Raw genomic sequence first — 19,624 nt, 5'->3', positions numbered from 1 at the left:
TCAAGTGGGTGTGTTTATTTTTATGTAAAATATTAAATCTTAAGCAGGGCATAGTGGCATACACCTTTTAATCCCAGCACTCAGGAGGCATGTTTCTATGATTTGGAGGCCAGCCTGGTCTACAAAGAGAGTTCCAGGACTACAGAACCCTGTCTCGGGAAAAACAAACCAAGAACAAAAGAATTAAATCTTGTGTTGGAACTGACTGTGCTCAGTTGGTAGAATGTTTGCCTAGCTGCATGAAACCCTGGGTCACATCCCCATCGATGAATTAACCATGTTTGATGGCACACACCTATAATCCCAGTACCCACATGGCAGCTTGGAGATGAAGGCAGAGAGAGCTAAGTGTTGGGGCTAAGGAGACAGCAGGTGCTTGTTAGACAAGTGAGGACCTCTTTGGAATCTTCACAAGAATCTTCATGAAACAGGGCATGGTGGCATTCATCAGTAATTCCAGAAATGAGGTGGGAACAAAATTTCCCAGAAGTTTGAGTGGCAGCTAGCCAGGTGTATGCAACCACAAAAAGCAGAAATAAGTCGGTACAAAGTAGCAGGTTCAATACCAGAGGTTGTCTACCTCACACAGTGCCCCGGTACTCATACAAAATGTCTGTGCACACATCATACATGTAAATACACAAAGAATAAACACATGGAAAGTGGTGTGGCTCAGCAGATAGAGGCAGCTGCCGGCAAGCCTGCTGACCCAGTTCAAGACATGGAGCCCGCCCACATTGTGGCAGGAGAGAACTGGTTCCCATAGATTGTTCTCTGACCTCCGTGAGAGCACTGTGACACGTGTGCACCCATATGTAAACACACAGTTAATAAATACTTTTTAAAAGATTGGTTTTCTTTTTGTTGTTGTTGTTGTTAGATGGGTTTTTTCTGTGTAGCCTTGACTGTCCTAGAACTCCATCTGTAGACCAGACTGGCCTCAAACTGACAGATGTACCTGTTTCTGCCTCCTCTGTTGTACCCATCTGTAGTAGGCCCACGTTGTGGCGCCAATCTGTTGTAACCTGTCTTTTTGGGGCTTCAGTTGGATCCAGTTGGTGTGGATTGAGAGATGGCAGGTAAAGATGCTAATAAAGAGGCTGAGATAGGCCGGGCGTTGGTGGCGCACGCCTTTAATCCCAGCACTCAGGAGGCAGAGTCAGGCGGATCTCTGTGAGTTCGAGACCAGCCTGGACTACCAAGCGAGTTCCAGGACAGCCTCCAAAGCCACAGAGAAACCCTGTCTCGAAAAACCAAAAAAAAAAAAAAAAAGAGGCTGAGATATAGGATAGTGTCACTAAGTGCTGTGATTAAAGGTGTGCACCGTCACCGCCCAGCTGCTATATATATATATTATAGACAGCATCTCTCTCTATGTAGTCCTGACTGTCCTGGAACTTGCTCTGTAGACCAGGCTGCCCTCAACTCAGAGATCCACCTCCCTCTGTCTCCTGAGTGCTGGGACTAAGGGTATGTACAATTGAGGCCAGGCTGGGCTACAAGAGACTCCAACTCCTAAACAAAAAGCCAAGGATTAAATCTTGGTTGAATACTTGACACAATAAGATGTCGAGCATCTTCAGTTTTTCCATAGTTGATTGATATTTTCTTGTGACCATCAATGCTGAAAACACTACATAAATATGCGTAGTGCAAAATAGAGGAGTATGTTTATGGCTCTTTCAGGAACTGTTGGAAATTCTGTCCTAATCCTAAACCAAAATGTAATGGCATTTAAAGAAACACAGGCCACCAACTAGTGGTGGCATATGCCTTTAATCCTGGTAGATGGATCTCTAAGTTCAAAGCCAGCCTGGTCTACAGAGTGAGTTCCAGGACAGCCAGGGCAACACAGAGAAGCCCTATCTCCACCACCACCCTCCAAAAAGAAAAATATAAGTCAGCAACTTACTAGGTTTTTTTTGGGGGGGAGTGAATGTGAGAGAGAGATGTATATATATGTGTGTGATGTATGTATGTATTGTGTGATTGTGTATGTATGTTTAATGTGTGTGTGGGTGTGGGTATCTTCCTCTTTCAGTCTCTACCTTATATCCTGGAGATGGTCACTTGCTGAACCCAGAGCTTGTCATCTGACTGGCTAGTCACTGAGCTCTCAGGATCCACAGTCCACAGTCTCCACCTCCCAGCGTTGGTGTTACAGGGTCATGTGCCCGTGCCCAGCTTTTTTATATGGATGGTGGAAGTAGGACCTCAAGTCCTTGTGCCTTTATGCTTAAGCACTAGGCCCTTTAAATAGTAAATGTTTAAATTTGTGTTTACTTCATAGGCGTTTTGTCTGCAGGTATGTCTGTATTCTACATTTCGTGCCTGGTTCCCATGGAGGCCAGAGGGTATCAGATCCCCTGGGACTGGAGTTACAGGCTGTTGTGTCTTGAGCCACTGTGTGGGTGCTGGGAATCAAACCTAGGTCCTCTGGAAAAGCAACCAATGCTCTTAACCATTGTTCTAAACACTGCTGTCCTCTGTCATGGCTTTCTTCATGGTGATGATTATTTTCTGTGTGTGTGTGTGTGTGTGTGTGTGTGTGTGTGTGTGTGTGTGTGAGTGAGCACGCGCGTGCGCTCCTAACCATCTGTAACTCCATTTCCAGGGCATTCACCACTATCATCTCCCTTTCTCTGGCACCAGGGATTCATATGCTACACATACATATATGCAGGCAAAACATTCCTATACATTGATAACATTGATAAATCTAAAACAATTGTTTTGTTACTTTTGAACCTGGGTCTCTCTATGCAGCCCTGACTGGCCTCTGCTGAGGTTAAAAGCATGCACCACCATGCCCAGCTGAGATATTTAGTATTTTGTTGTCATACTGATCTACCATTGAGCTAATCCCCAATCCTTAAAAAAGGAATTTAAACACACACACACACACACACAAAAGAAAAAGAAAAAGAAGAAAAAAACAGATCCCCCAGCCTGGTAGCAAGTGTCTTTGTCTGCTAAGCCATCCCTTTCTGCCTAATTGAGGATGCCCTCTATAATTGTCCAGTTGCCCTGAGAAGGGGAGGGGAGGGCCACACCTATCCCACCCCTCCCCGCATCTGCCCAGAGTTTGGATTTTAGCTGTGAGGAGGCACTGGAGTGTGTCCATTTACCTGCTGGGGAACAGTGGCCAAGGAGGAATGCTGAGGCCCAGGGCTAATTTTGTTGTAGACCATGGGGAGTTCCCTAAATTGGCCTTCTGGGCATTGTCATACGCGACTTTTGCCATATGACACAGAATTGAAGTTCTTCCCATATGTACGTAAAAACTGGCCTTGCAAGCCTTTCCCAGGTTTGCTTGCAGAAAGTGGTTGGTGAGCACATGGCTTGCCTGCATGTGCAGCCCATGAGGGCCTTTCCACCCCAACCCTACCTTGGAGAGGGGCAGCGCTGGTGGAGATGGGGCTGGGCAATATTCGCTGTGGTTCTGCCCTGTCAGAATAAATCCCCCAGCCCTGGAGGGAGGAAGGGCTGACTCAGCTCAGTTGGGCTTGCCGGCTGACTTCCAGGGCCATCTGTTTCAGTTTAGGAGGAGCCCTTCTCTCCCGCTCGTCAGTTGCTCTACGTAGTCTCTCCTTTGGAGGCTCGAAAGTGGCCATTGCAAGTAAAAACAAAACTGATGAGATAGAGGATTTTGTCTTTTGCAGCGGTGTTTCTTGAAATCGGCTTGTGAAGGAGAAAGGCCCACAAGAAATTGCATAGGTCTCAGAGGGTGGAGCCAGGAGGGTCTGGAGTCTCAATTCAGTCCCTAGCCTCCACCAAAGGCATCCCATGCTGGTTTAGCCCAGGATGCTGCTCAAGGCCTCTTCCAGGAAGTCCTTCCCTTCTACATGTACCCACTAGCTCAGATTCAGTGACTGAGCCTGGTGAAGACAGCATTAAATAGGAAGTGGGAAAAGGCATAGTGTGATGGGAAAATTGACCTGGGAATTCTGGCCTAATTCCTTCACTTTTTGAACCTCAGATTAGATTCCCCAAGTAAAATGTAACCTCAAGCATGAGGATTAAAGGGGAAAGACCTCAAAGAGCTATATAAAGCAAGACCTGAGTTGAGGACACCACAGTGGGCACCAGTGTGACAAGCTGAAGAAATGATTGATCAGTATTCCAATAATCCCAAAAGTTCCTTCTGGTCCCTGGTCCCCCACCCAGGGTGACCGCCATTCTGACTCCCAATGCCACAGTTTCCCCTTTCTGACTAGAATGCTCCTTCACTTGAAGATAACTGGAAAGTAGGCAGATTGGGAAGTCAAGAGAGGGCTCTGTGACAGGTGACCCAGGTTTGATGCCAGCACCCACATGATGGCTCCCAGCTGTAACTCCAGTCCCAGGGGGTCCTACATCTTCTGACCAAGCATGCATGCGGTACACAGACAAACACACAAGCAAAACTATATACGTGAAATACACTTCTGAAGTAAGACCTAAAAGTAAGGAAACAAGAACGAAGGGAGCTGAGTTCAAGAATAAGATAACCTCACTAAAGGCCTTGTGTTTCTTACAAACCAGATCAGTTACAAACGCGGCTTCTTAGAGAGGAGCCACGGCTTTCTCACTGGAGAGAAACCCCCAGGCCTTTGCCCCTGAGCGCCCATGCATGCCCCTCCCTCCTCGTGGCCCCTCCGACCACTTCACCAACAAATGAACACAAGAGCCACTCTCATTCCAGCTAGTGTCAGTGTGGACGTAATCCCGGGGGACTAAACTGGTATCTGGTCCGGCGGAGGTGGCTGACAGGAGAGGCGAATCCCTGAGTACTGGTGATTGCCCGGCAGTGAAGAGGCTGGCGAGATGGCCCAGTGGATAAAAAGGCTTGCCACACAAGCCCAACCAAGTCCCATCCCTAGAGCCCAAGTTAAAAGCCGGTGTGGTGGTGCATCACTCTAATCCCGGCACACATAAACGGAGGTAGGAGGAGAATCACCGGGAAACGCTCAGGCGGGCTAGTGTGGAATAAACAGCCTGGCAGGAGCCAGAAAGCTCCGGCTGCCTCCATGAGGTGGAAGGAGAGAGACCACCACCAAAAGCCTGTCTCCGGCCTCCACGCCTGTGCCATGGTACTTACACGTGACTCCCGCACACTCAATCATTTTTTAAAAGCGAGGCTTTGATGTGAGTGGGCAAGGCCTATTTATCTCTGTGCATACATGTGGGTGGGTGTGCATATGCCACGAAGTGGAGGCAAGTGGGCATGTTGCTGGAATGGGTTCTCACCTCCCACCATGTGGGTCCCAGGAACTGAACTCAGGTCACAAGGCTTGGCAGTAAGTACCCTAGCACTGAGCTGTCTCCCCGAAGAGCCAACCAGTACAGCATTGCCACTGCACACACAAACCACAGCCCCAGAGACCTCGTGAACTCTGCTCAACACCACCACAGAAGGTGGGGTGTGTGTAGAGTACTAGTAGCGTTGGAGGTGCTAGTGTAAAATATACCACGTAACAGGTGCACATATGATTTAATGCTATATGCTGTGGTTAAACAGAATTGCACACATTAGCATTAACACAGTGTTTACAGGTCTGAGTTTGACCATCCAGGAGCAAGTAGAGGACTTGGTCCATGTAATTAGCCATGTCCCTGGACCTAGCTGTCATGTGTTCAAGTCCAAGGTCTCTAGGGCTGCCATCAGGGTTAAATGAGACCATCCACACCAGAGGGCTTTGCCCATGCTGCAAAGTATAAACAGTGTGACGTTCAGTCAAATTCTAGTTATTTCTAATATTTCTAGCCTTCTGCCTACAACCTCCCACATGAGGATTGTGTCCAAATGTTCCAAACGGCTCAGAACACAGCTTTGTTTTGGAGCCTTTGCAAATACCTGGATTGAGAACAGGCCACCACAAGGTGGCGATAGATGCTCAATGCTCATGCTGACTTTTTTTTTTCCCTGACTTGAACTCACAGAAACCCTCTTGCCTCTGTGCTGGGATTAAAGGTGTGCGCCACCACGACCAGCTTCTACTGCCATCTTAGCCATAGTTATACAAGGGGTCCTTGCAGAGTAAGAACAGTCTCGTTACAAATGTGCTTTCTAGGCCAACTTCAGCTGGTAAGATCAATCTGTGCTTCGCCGGACAAAACAAAATGAAGATGCTCTTCAGTTGGGTTTCAACTAACTCTTCACCTTCTGGGCAATCTCTGTGATGACTACAAGGCCTCAAGGCACACTGGAGAACACAAATCCACGAGGGACCTAATGGATGAACTGAAGTGCTTCCCTATGGATAAATAATACATACCCCATGCCCCTCTATTATTGCTAAATAACTCTGCAGATCGTTCTATTGCTGCTTGTGATTAAGGCAGAGCAAGAGCAGGCCTGTATCTTGGATATCAGCCTGCCTCACGCATCACTCATTGTATTGTTTTGTGTGAATCCAGGGCTCACACTCAAGATCCTCAGGTTTGGTGACAGATGCCTTTACCAGCTGAGCTCTCTTCCTGGCTCCAGTAACCTCTGAGAGTAACTGGTTTCCTGTTCCACAGTTGCCACTCAAGAAAGAGAAAATGGGGGAAAATACAGCAAAGGGGTGCTTTGCAGGACCATGTTTTCTGTTTGGAAGAAAGTATTTCCTATAAACTATATATATATATATATGTGTGTGTGTGTGTGTGTGTGTGTGTGTGTGTGTGTGTGTGTGTGTGTGTGTATTCTGGGGTTTTTTTTTTCGAGACAGAATTTCTCTGTATTGTTTTGGAGGCTATCCTGGAACAGCTCTATAGACCAGGCTGGCCTCGAACTCACAGAGATCCGCCTGCCTCTGCCTCCCGAGTGCTGGGATTAAAGGTGTGCGCCACCAACGCCCAGCTACATATTCTGTTTCTAAAACCAACTATTTTTATTAGATATAGGTTAGTTGGTGGTGGCACACACCTTTAATCCCAGCACTCAGGAGGCAGAAGCAGGCAGATCTCTGATTTCGGGCCAGCCTGGTCTATGGAGCAAGTTCCAGCACAGCCAAGACTACACAGAGAAAAATCTGTCTCGCAAAAGCAAGCGGGGAGGGAGAAAGAAAAGAAAATACTGCCGCCGTAAGATCAGGCTGTAGGCAGACAAGCCCGTAGGACATTTTCTTAATTGGTGATTGATATGGGAAGGCAGGGCCTGATTAGGTTAGCCAGTGAGTTCCAGGATCCTCTGTCTGTGTCTTCCCAGCAATGGGATGACAAGCAACCGCCCAGCCCTGGGATTGTTAGATAGGTTCTGGGGATGGAGCTCAGGCCCCCATGTTTGCAGGGCGGGCACGTTACTGACCAAGCAATCTCCAAGCTCTGTACTACATCTTTTGAGGACTGTCTGCTTATTTTACTTGCTCTTTTAGTAACTATGTTTGAGTTCTTGTTTTTTTTTAAAGTTTAAATTTAGATTAGAAACAAGGTTGCTTCACAAGTCAGTTCCAGGTCCCTCTCCCTTTCCCTCCCCTCCTCCCGTGTCCTGCCCCCAACCCCCCCCCATTATCCCCTCATTTCCCCAGGGAGGAGGGTGAGGCCCTCCATGGGGGTGTCCACAGTCTGTCATTTCATCCAGGGCTGGGCCTAGACCCTCCCCCAAGAATTCAGGGTGAGAGTGCATCTCACTTTGTTGGATGGGAGCCCAAAGTCCATGTGTATACTCGGGATGGGTACTGATCTACTGCCCAAGGCTCAATAGATTACCTAGGCCTCCTCACTGACACCCCCAGAGTTATTTTTTTTCTCTTTTTTAAGTGTGTGTGTGTGTGTATGTGTGTCTGTGTGTGTGTGTGTGTTCCCGTGTCTGTGTCCCTGCACACGAGTGTGGGTGCCTGTGGAGACCAGAGACGTCAGATTCCCTGGAACTGGGATTCACGGGTGGTTATGAGCCACAGGATGAGGGTGCTGGGGGAGCAAGTTCTCCTCACCACTGACCTCTCCAGTCCTCCCTCTGTGTTCTAGATATCAGACCTGCGAAAGATGACTACTTAGCAAATATTCCTTTCCATTCTGTGGCTTGTCTCTTCATTTAACTGTGTGGTCAGACGCTTCTTAATTTCACGAGGTCCCACTTGAAAAGGTTACATATTGAAGACTGGCCTGCTCCTCAGTGAATTCCAAGCCAGCATGACTGTCTCAGAAAAAAGGGAGGAGCAGGAGGGGGATATGCTTGGAAATCCAGATAACATAACAGGAAGGGACTTGGTGTGAGGCCAGCCTGTCTACAGAGGGAATTCCAGAACAGCTGGAGTCACATGGTGAGGCTCCTCTTCACTCCTAAAAAAATAAAAAGATGTTTACAATAATAGGATGGGCGTGGCAGAGCCCAGCGTGGTGGCTCAGGCCCGAAGTCCCAGTGCAGCCGGAGGCTGAAGCAGGAGGCTAGGGAATATCGTTCACTCGAGAGCCTGCCTCACAAAAAGAAAAGGGGGCACTGTGCAGCAAGACTAGTCAGTGCCATTGGGAGGGCTGAGACATGGAAGACACTTTCCAAGTCAGCCAAGACATCTGAGGAGCTGAGCCTAGAACATTCCCCCAGAGTGTTCATATGCGCAACAGGGCAACATGGCTTCTCCCTTTCTTTACATTCCAGTGCCAGCACACAACATCGAGCCACCAAACCACTGGGAGAGGGTTCTTCCTGTAAATGATAGCCCAATACTGCCCAGCATGAGAACTTCCACTAGGAGATGACAGGGACCAGCCATTGTGTTTTCTGGGGCATTCCTGGCTTTAGCGTGATGCTCCTACATGGCCGAAGACTCCTCAGTAAGTGAACCCACTGGCCGGCCCGTACACACACACACACACACACACACACACCTTGTTCTATTACATGGCTTTGACTGTCTTTGTGAAGTACAGGAAAATGATTTAACCCATGTTGATTCCTCTCAAGTACTCCGACTGGTGGACCACCATTAACAAATTGGAATCTTCCTGCACACTCAAGAGCCTGCCCTGGGCTAATGTATCCCTGGAAGCTTGGTGGGGTCCTCTGAGGAAAGGTGCTTTCTGCGGCCGAGGCCTTCTCTGGGTAGGGTTGTCGAGTGAGCAGAGCCGTCACTGGGTTTCAGGCCCTCACCTCCAGGCACCTTTGTGCCGTGGGAACCACACCGCTGAGCAGGGGAGGCCTGCAGCTCAGAATGCAAGAAGGGTTTGTTCTCTCTCTCTGCCCCACATGTCCCTAGTATCAGCTGTGCCAGAAAACACAGAACTGTCTTTTTTCCCACCCCCGAATTAGATGTTTTCGTCTAGAAACTGGGCCTGCTGTGAATGTGACATCTGAAATAAACATGGGGTTTTAATTTTCATATAAAGACCTGAAAATAAATGACAGGATAGCAAGGCCCTGCGGAAGCAGCATGGGCACCTAGAGTGAGAGGGGGATGGGCTCAGCCCTGCCATTCTGGGTCTTTGAGACCAAGGAGTAGGGCTCACCTGCAGGTTCAGCATGGAGACCACTCCTGTCCCTTTGGCTGCAGCTCTAGACTCCTAAGGCGTCATCTGTGCTGTTCTCTCTCACACATCTCTGGGTCCCCTAACGTTTAACTTTTTCACGAGCTTTCTGTGGTTTGGTTGGTTTGTTTTTGGAGACAAGAGTCTGTCCATGTAGCCCTGTCTGGTCTCGAACTCTGTGTGGCCCTGCCCAGCAAGTTGCATTTAAAAAAATAGATTTTATTTACTTTTATTTATGTGTACGAAGTGTTTTACCTGTGCGCGTGCATGCCCGGTGCCTGTGGAGGCCAGTAGAGGGTGACATATCTCTGGGGAGGAAGGAAATCAGAGAAGGGTGTGAGGACAGTGAGCTGGGCCCTGAGCCATGACAAATAACAAGGAGCTAAATGTCAAAAAGAGTGAGAGAGGCACACATAGAATTCGGCGGTTCTGATTTAAGACACGGACTCTTGCTTTCTGTTTGGTTTGTTTTTCCAGGCAGGGTTTCTCTGTGTATCCTTGGCTGTCCTATAGCTCACTCTGTAGACCAGGCTGACTTTAAAACTCATAGAGATCCATCTGCTTCTGCCTCCCGAGTGCTGGGATTAAAGGCGTGTGCCACCACTGCCCAACAAGACAGGGATTCTCGTTGCCTAGGCTGGCCTTGAACTCTCTGAAGCTAAGACCAGCCCTGAACTCATCCTGCCTCAACCTCCCCCGTGTTAGGATCATAGGCATGCACTACCACACCTGGTTTACACAGTGTCTCGTGCACACTAAGCTGATGCTCCTCAGACAAAGCTTCATCTCCAGCCTCCACATTTCAGTGTTTGCTATCCCCTAGGAATCCCGCCAGATTGTGGCTTTCGATTCTGTGAAAGAGAAGTCTGAAATGGACTCTGAGATTCCTTATTCTTATCTAAGAATCTCCTACCTCCTCCTCATCATCATTCTCTTCCTCTACTGCTTCCTCCAACCATGGTCTCCCATAGCCAAAGCCGGTAGCCAACGATGGCCTTGTGTTTCTGATCCTCCTACCTCTCTACCAGAGTGCTGAGATCACAGACATGACCGTCTCCCATCCAATCTATGTGGAGCTTGGGATTGAGTCCAGCCAGGGCTTCATGCGTGTTCGGCAAGCGTATCAACAGAGCTACAGCTGCAGCCCTAACTGCAACTCTTCAACTGTGGACCCACCTGGAGTAAACTAAGTTCTCCTCTGCCTTAATCTTGTCTGGTTAAACAGATCCCAAAACAGTCTTCTACTGACTAATTGCAGGACCCCACCTAGGACCGGGCTCCAGTGTCACCCCTTTCTAGGAAGCCCCCTTCCATGCCTGCATCTATAATATATCTTACCATGAGTCTGACTGGGAGCCCCCTCCTCACTGCCTGTGCCCAACTGTGACCACGCCTCTGTCACACTGTATTGAAGTCAGCACCTAAAATCAATACCCATGTCCTTGGCACTGACACAGCACCTGGCAGCTTTGTTTGTTTGTTTTGTTTTTTTCCAGACAGGGTTTCTCTGTGGCTTTGGAGGCTGTCCTGGAACTTGCTCTGTAGACCAGGCTGGCCTCGAACTCACAGAGATCCTCCTGTCTCTGCCTCCCGAGTGCTGGGATTAAAGGCATGTGCCACCAATGCCCGGCTGCACCTGACAGCTTTAACAGAGATAAGAAAAGAATTTATTGGCCGGGCGTTGGTGGTGCACGCCTTAATCCCAGCACTTGGGAGGCAGAGGCAGGTGGATCTCTGTGAGTCTACAAAGTGAGTTCCAGGACAGCCTCCAAAGCCACAGAGAAACCCTGTCTCGAAAAACCGGAAAAAAAAAAAAGAATTTATTCTGGTCAAATATTACTGGCCTTGACCTAAGACAGTGTTCTCAACCTTCCTCATGCTAGGACACTTTAATAAAGTTCTTCACGTTGCGGTGAAATGCCCCCCCAACCATACAATTGTTTTGTTGATACTTCTTCATAACTGTAATTTTGCTAGTTATGAATCATAATGCAAATCTGATTTGCTGGATATCTAATATGTGACTCCTGTAGGGGTCAAGGGATCATGACCCACAGGTTGAGAACCACTGGCAAGGAGCATGGATTCAAGTTAATCTGAATGACAAGCTCCACCATGGAAGAACTGACATGAACCCTCATAGTTAGAGAACAAAACAAAGACATGTTATATGTGTGTCTCCCAAATGATCAATGAAATCACCAGTTAGATGGGCTCCAGACATATCTGCGCTCTCTCTCTCTCTCTCTCTCTCTCTCTCTCTCTCTCTCTCTCTCTCTCTCTTTCTCTCTGATGGTCACAAGGATGTTAGGTGAGATCCAAAGGCTGATGATAATGAGTGTTGGAAGGGCCTAGCAGAGTCCAAGGCACCTGCAGCTCTGGATTTGCTGTATTACATCTCTCCACAGTCCCGAGGATTTCACCAGTCAGGTTCTCTAGTGGACGCAGCCTCTTCGGAGCACTTGACTTTAAAGAACTCTGTGAAGAGACTGTTGAGATGGCTTTGAGTAACAGGTGAACAGAACGATGAACTAGGAATGGGAGCTTGGCAGTGACACAGCACACTCCAGACCAGGATTTACGGGTCAGGCCTCTGTTTATTCTCAGGGCTGCAATGATCCACTTGGCTCTGTTGTGAACTGAATGTATCCTCCTTAAATTGCTACTGTGCAGCCCTAACTCCACGGTGACTGTGCTCGGAGGTAATTAAGTGAGGTCTGAAGTCTGGAGGCCTAATCCAATAAGACTGGAGCCTTCAGAAGAAGAGCACCAGGAAGCATGTGCACAGACAAAGGGCTGTTAAGGGCCCGGTGAGCACGTGACCCTGGGTACAGCCAGGAGTCAGGCCCCTGGAGAGAACAAAGCTGCCCCATAGCAGTCCTGAAGTCCCCAAAACTAAGAAAGCAGCCTTCTGCTGTTCCAGCCACCCCATCTCAAGTGTGGTGCCATGACAGTCCGGGCGACTAGCCTAGGAGGGAGCCAGGAGCCTATGGTTTCTAGGCCAGCTGTTTCCACAGAGACCTCCTGCAAAAATCATCTCGGCTCCTACCCTCCACTCTCCCAAGCCAGGGGTGGACCACCTCCTCTGGGCTGGGGTGTTTTTCTGGGAAGCTAGAGAAAGGGGCACTCCTGAGACTCCAGTAATAATTCTCAGAGGGACATGTCCCAATTCCAAAACTTGACTTTTGGGTAACGTGTTTCCTCCCGTCCACCTCCACCCAGTAACAACATCCGGGGCTCCTCAGCCCTGTTTCCCACTGGTTCCTTGAAACAAGGTCTTGTGCAGTCCAGGCTGGCCTCCAACTCCATATTTATCTGAGGATGACCTTGAACTACTGATCCTCCTGTCTCTGCTTCCCAAGGGATAGGATTATACCACAGTGCCTGGCTTGGTTCCTTCCTTCCTTCCTTCCTTCCTTCCTTCCTTCCTTCCTTCCTTCCTTCCTTCCTTCCTTCCCTCCCTTCTGTTTGTTTTTAGAGTCTTATATTTTAGCAATGTGTGCATGTGTGTGTTTACCTCTGTGTATGCGTCATGTGTATGTGACCACAGTTGCCCTCAAAGGCCCGAAGCATCTGATCTCCCGGAGCTGAAATGACAAGCCGTTGTGAGCTATCTGACTTAGGATGGGGACTCTGGCCTTGCACAGGGGTAGGAAGGGTTCTTAATCAGTGAGTCATCTTTCTAACCACCAGACTTGGTTCCTTAATGAAATCATTTCCCCTAGGGGTCATGGAGGAATACCCTGGGCATCACAAAAGTCATCTGACTGCCGGGACATGTGACATGTATGTCAGAGCAACTGCCTGAGCTGCAGAATTGTAGATGTGCGGAAGACAGAAGTCACTCAGGAGCATCTTCGGACCTTAGTTTCTGCACAGATCTAATGGCACACACCGGAGATCTCAGCACGAAGGCCACGAAGATTGGACACATCTGAGGCCACACAGTGAGTTCCAGGACAGCACAGGCTTCAGAGCAAAACCTGTCTTTTCAAACGGCCGAACGGCTGGGTGGTGGCACATACCCAGTCCCAGCACTTGGGGGGCGGAGGCAGGTGGATGACCTTTTCTGGCCTCTGCATGGGTATGGTACATAGACTCATAAGGATACACATACACACATACATTTTTTTTGTTGTTTTTTGGTTTTTTTTCGAGACAGGGTTTCTTTGTATTGTTTTGGAGGCCGTCCTGGAACTCACTTTGTAGACCAGGCTGGCCTTGAACTTACAAAGACCCGCCTGCCTCTGCCTCCCGAGTGCTGGGATTAAAGGTGTGTGCTACCAACGCCTGGTGACATATACATTTTTAAAAAACGAGCTAGTCACAGCAGCGCACTCCAAGTCCAGTGATACCAGGACTTGGGAGGATCACCACAAAGTTGAGGCCAATATGGGCCACATAGAAAGGCCTAGTCTCAAAAACCAAAACAACAACAATGACAAAACAAACAAACAAACAAAAACCCCACACCTCTCCAACCCAAACAAATGGTTAGCTCTACAGTTGTCTCCAGGAGTCCATCGCTGCAACTTTCTGAGATTCCCTTCCAGCAACTGTTCTTCTCAGTGCTGGGATCCAAGGCCAGGCGTCATGCATGCTGGGTAGGCAGTCTACCCCTGAGCTACATCCACAGTCCACCTGAGTTCTTTTTCCTTACGTATGCTGGGGGACTGGAGACAGCATCTCACTAAGTCGTCCAGGCTGACCTTAAACTCCCCGTGTAGCCCGGGCAAGCAACTCATGATCCTCTTTCCTTGCCTCCCAGGAATGGGTGATTGCCCTAGACCACCAGGCCTAGCTTATCCTGGAAGTTTAAACAGACAACAGAACTGATTGAAAAGTAATGAGATTTGGTATTGAAAACACTGCAGGGCAAAATGGCTGCATCACTGGATTCCACGTAATCTTGAAAACCCAGAAAATTGCCATGTTTCTCATATTCCTGCTACAAATGTGTGAGCCATGGCTGGCAGCACTGACATCCCTGAGAGCTTGCTGGAAAAGCAGTCTCAAGGCCTGGCCAGACATGTCAAAGTAGACTCTGTATATCAAGTGATTATATAAGTGATATGTTATAATCACTTGATAATATAATGTGATATGTAAGTGATTCCTGTACATGTTAATATTTGAGAAACTCTGGACTGTATCATGATTTTTTTTGACAGTGTTTCCCTGGCTGTCTTGGAACTCACTCTGTAGACCAAGCTGGCCTCAAACTCACAGACATTCACCTGCCTCTGCCTTCTGAGTCCTGGAATTAAAGGCGTGTGCCACTACCACATGTATAGCCCTGGCTGTCCTGGAACTTGCTCTGTAGACCAGGCTGGCCTTGAACTCAGAGATCTGCCTGGCTAGAGAGATGGCTCAGTGGTTAAGAACATTGGCTGCTCTTCCAGAGGAACTAGGTTCAAGTCCCAGCACCCACACGGCAGCTCACAAGATCTGTAACTCCAGTTCCAGAGGATCTAATGCTTTCTTATGTCACTACACATATGTGATACACAGTTGCACATGCAGACAAAATACTAGACACATAAAATAAAAGTAAATCTTAAAAAAACTTAGATGTGGGTTTCACCTTCAAAGGTTCTTACTATTGGTTAGGTGCATAGCTTAGGATCTGTGTTTTAAAATACTTCCTGAATAAGGGGGCCATGCTTGCAACCTCAGCACCCAGCAGACAGACAGGAAGGTAGCTACAAACTCAAGACCAGCCTGAACTACATAACAAGTTCCAGTCCAGCCAGTGCTAAATGGTGGCATGCTACCTTAAAATACAATAAAACAGCCGAGTGGTGGTGGCGCACGCCTTTAATCCCAGCACTCAGGAGGCAGAGGCAGGCGGATCTCTGTGAGTTTGAGACCAGCCTGGTCTACAAGAGCTAGTTCCAGGACAGTCTCCAAAGCCACAGAGAAACCCTGTCTCAAAAAACAAAACAAAACAAAACAAAACAAAAAACCAATAAAACAACTCCTAGATGGTGGAGAATGAGAGATGGAAAGTAAGCTGTACTAAAATAAAGCCTACCCTCGGGAGGCTGAGGCACTCCAGGTTATCTCCAGTTACGCAGTGAGGAAGAGAAGGAGAAACGAAGCTGACAAATCCCAGGCAAAGTGGCGCTCTAATCCTACACTTGGGAGACTGGGGCAGAAGGGTCAGGAGTTTGAGGCCAGTGTCAGCTACACAGACACTCTGAGACCAATCTAGACCACGTAGAAAGATTCCCACCGACATGGTTTTGGAGGGGAGTGGGTTGGAAGCAAAGAATGTATTACTCTCGGTTAAAGAACAAAACCCCCACAGGGATGCCAGCCCAGTATGTAAACCTGAGTCCCACCTCTAGAATCCACACGGTAGGAAGAGAGAATCTACTCCTCGAGGTTATCCTCTGACCTCCCCTGTATATGCCATGTTGTATGCCTCCCAGTGCGCAAAGAGATAAATATAAATTTTGTTCTTAAAAAAGAACACAGAACAGCTACAGATGAATCTCACAGCTAAAGATACAATCTAATAGTGATTAAAAAGTAATACAATAAGAAAGACCAAGCAGAGTGTGTTCTGGAAATGCAGGTGGCAGTGTGTGTGCTGGTTCAATAGCTATCTGAGAAAGAAGAACAAACAGGCTTGACATACGGCATTCGCCAGTTTCAGTGGTATAAACGCTCCCTTCAGGGCCAGTTTCAAACTGCCAACATGACCTCGGCCATTCTGAAAGGTTCTGAAGAAGTTAGCAGTGGGCTCCCTCAAGCTGGTGAGGGCCAGTTGCAGACACTCCGAGGGCCCAGTTTGTCCCATAAAGAAGTACAACATCAAATCGAAGGCCTCACGTGGGCCGGGCCCAAATTGTCTCCCTGGCCGGGCAACGGTTGTGCACGTCTTTAATCCCAGCACTCGGGAGGCAGAGGCAGGCTGGATCTCTGTGAGTTCGAGACCAGCCTGGTCTACAGAGTGAGTTCCAGGACAGCCTCCAAAGCGATACAGAGAAACCTGTCTCGAAAAAACAGAAAGAAACAAACCCAAATTGTCTCCCTGACCCAACAGCCCCCGGCACATGTGTTTGTGATCAAGTCAGACCCAGCCATCCATGCTGGGGCCACTTTTTCCCCTCACAGTCCCTGCAGGACGAGATTCAGCCCAGGTCACTGCTGACAAGTGACAGGCACGGCCGCCTTCGCGGCTCCACCCTTCTGTAGGTAGAGGGCAGGGGGGAAACGGCACGACTTCCTTAGCTGGCAGATATCCTACTGCAGACAGTTTTGCCCTTCCTCAGCCCAAGAGGAGCAGAGGAGCACAGCAGGGTTCCACCTCAAGTGTGGGTTTCCTGCCTGCCAGCACTCTTGGCTCACTCAAGCCCCGCATTTCCTTACTTCTCTGCCTTCACTGTGCCAGGCCCTCCTTCTGAGAGCCTCCCACATCTTTCCAGTAAGCTCCATTCTGCTTAGCTACCCACCTGTCTAATATCAATCATTCCTGAACACCACCAGCCCTTGTGCCAAGGGAGTTGAACCCTTGGGTACAGGAAACCCAAGCAAGTCCCATCAGGGACAGATGATTACCAGATTCGTTCTCTGTGCTTGGAATGGGATTCTGGGAATGAGGACTCAACAGCTCCTTCCAGGTTTTACCCACTACCTGTGCGTGCCTGGGGAGGAGGAGGGTGGGGGCAGGTGATGGGCTTGAACCCTCATGACCCAGCACACGGCCAGGCAAGCATTGTACGGATGAGCTACAACGAGGATCTGTGCTTGGCAATTCTTTGGGAGGTTTCAAAGTATTCACAGAACTTCTGGGAACAAACTGTTGTGCAAGCCACTGCATGTGACCTAATGCTCTAGGAAAACAATGCTGCCTGTGAGCTCTGTCCTCCCCTCGCCAAGGTTCTCACCTTCAGGAAGGAGCACCGTGTCCTGTCCCCCACCCCACTCCACCCCCGTTAGGCAGAGCACAGTGGAAAGTTTAGTAGAATGCTTCCTGATCTCGTTTCTGGTCCTTGTACCCACCTCGTAGAATTAATTAGTCAGTGCCTGTTATGACCGTTTCTTGCTGGGGACAAGGGCAGTGAACCAAAGAAATGTGGACACCAGTAGCCCCCATATTTCATCCAGAGAAGGAAAATGAGCAAAGCGGTCCTAAAAACAAACAAACAAAAAAAAAACATGGAGGAATGGGTTGATGCAGGTAGTTGTAAGAAACAAGACAGAAGAGGATGGAGGGAAAGAGGTTTTTTTTTTTTTTAATGAGACAGGGTTTCTCTGTATTGTTTTGGAGGCTGTCCTGGCACTCGCTCTGTAGACCAGGCCGGCCTCGAACTCACAGAGATTCGCCTGCCTCTGCCTCCCTAGTGCTGGGATTAAAGGCGTGCGCCACCACCGCCCGGCAAGAGAGAGTTTCTTTAGCTCAGGAAGTCAGGGAAAGGCATTCTAGGAAAATAACCCAGACCAAGGCAGCCAATCAGAGGGAAGAGCAAAATCCAGAGTGGAGGCAGAAAGGTAGGTGGGGGTCAGACCGTCACACAGGGGCTGGTGGGCACCAAGGGGCTTGGGATGGAAACCGAAGCGGAGTCATCAGCTCTGACTGGGTTTAGGAAGTCTGCTGTGGCTACGGTGGGGAGAGCGGACTATGATGGACCAGCCACGGAGGGCAGCAGGAGCCTGGCTGGCAGGTGGCGGGGGAGGCCAGGGATAGTAGCAAGCAGTGAGCCATCTGGTGTACAAGGCCTACTCATGGGGAATCCCCCCCCCCCCCCCCAGCAAATCCTTCAGTCAGAACCTGTCAGTACAACCCAGAAACACAACATTCACTCGCCAAAAACAAACCCTATATGTTTATTCTGAAACAGCAGTAAGTACACGGCAATCCTTCTCTTCACACCTTCCCTGCTAACTGATGATCATACCCGCCCTGCCCAGTAATCACCCCCTGTAATCCTGTTCAGCCCACCTGCTCTGACACTAGATTCAAGCCTTCTGCCGCCCCTCCCCTCTGTATATTACCAGCTCCAATACCATGGATTTGTATCACCAAATTATTTTAAAGATGTATTTATTTATTTTATGTATGCAAGTGCTCTGTCTGCATATACAACTTTGTGTGAGAAACATAAACCAGATCTCATTACAGATGGTTGTGAGCCACCATGCGGTTGCTGGGAATTGAACTCGGGACCTCTGGAAGAGCAGCCAGTGCTCTTAATCACTGAGCCATCTCTCCAGCCCCCAACATGGGTGTTTTTTGTTTGTTTGTTTTTTGTTCTTAAATATTTATTTATTTATTATGCATACAGTGTTCCGGCATGCATGCCAGAGAAGGGTATGAGATCTCATTTCAGATGGTTGTGAGCCACCATTTGGTTGCTGGGAATTGAACTCAGGACCTCTGGAAGAGAACTCAGTGCTCCAGTGCTCTTAACCTCTGACCCATCTCTCCAGCTTGTGTCACCAATTTTTTCAGACAAGAGCTCTCTATGTGGTCTAAGCTGGCTTTGTAGACGTGCTCTGCAGACCAAGCTGACCTGGAATTTACCATCTTCCCTCCGCCACCAGAGAGCTGGGATGACAGGTGTGTGCCACCCACGGCCATTCCTCCCAACTTTTTTTTTTATGTATTACCAGACGTGGAGGGAGGGATTAGATAGATTGTTGGAACTGAGTTTCACATATAAGTTGACAAGTTTAGATAGCTTAAACACTCTGAATACAGTGTGCTGAAACACATTCACTTGCCTGTTTATCCATCCGTCCGTCTGTCCATCCGTCCTATAGTCTGCTCCATTCCTTGATGGACAGGAGCTGGAAAGACTGAGGCAAATGGCGCAGACCTTACGCTGCTGTGGGGAGGCCCGTCTGCTGATCTCATCGCGGCTGGCTCTTTATTGGGCGCCAACTCTATTTTTGTAGGCCACAGAACTAGGTTCTTTTTCTACTGCAAGGAGAAATAAAAAATCCACACGCTACCTTCTCTGCGTCAGACACTAAGATGCATCTACAGGGTTGTCCACACTGTTACCTGTCACAGCATCCTAGAAGGAGGATGTGATCACTCCTGCCTTTAATGGATGAGGATACCGGGAAAGGAAAGGTTTCCTTTTGGGTATCATGCACAGCTGACGTATTGCAGAGCTAGGACTGAAGTCCACCCGGTTTAACTCAAAACTCCATGCTCAGGGGCTAGGGATGTAGCTTTAGC

General features: G+C 48.6%; 1 long non-coding RNA gene across 1 annotated transcript; it reads right to left on the bottom strand.

The window, feature by feature from the left end:
* Window positions 1–7,746: 7,746 nt before the first annotated feature.
* Window positions 7,747–11,988, bottom strand: LOC110343746. Its single transcript, XR_005877650.1, has 3 exons — window positions 11,800–11,988; window positions 9,685–9,737; window positions 7,747–8,247 (listed from the first exon to the last, which is right to left on the bottom strand). It is a non-coding gene; the product is annotated as an uncharacterized LOC110343746 (long non-coding RNA).
* Window positions 11,989–19,624: the final 7,636 nt, after the last annotated feature.

This window comes from Mesocricetus auratus, unplaced genomic scaffold (genome assembly GCF_017639785.1).
Source record: "Mesocricetus auratus isolate SY011 unplaced genomic scaffold, BCM_Maur_2.0 Super-Scaffold_100006, whole genome shotgun sequence".
In the NCBI taxonomy this organism is placed as follows: Eukaryota; Metazoa; Chordata; class Mammalia; order Rodentia; family Cricetidae; genus Mesocricetus; species Mesocricetus auratus.
Note: the sequence above shows the minus strand (reverse complement) of the source record. Positions and strands in the feature narration are given on the sequence as shown.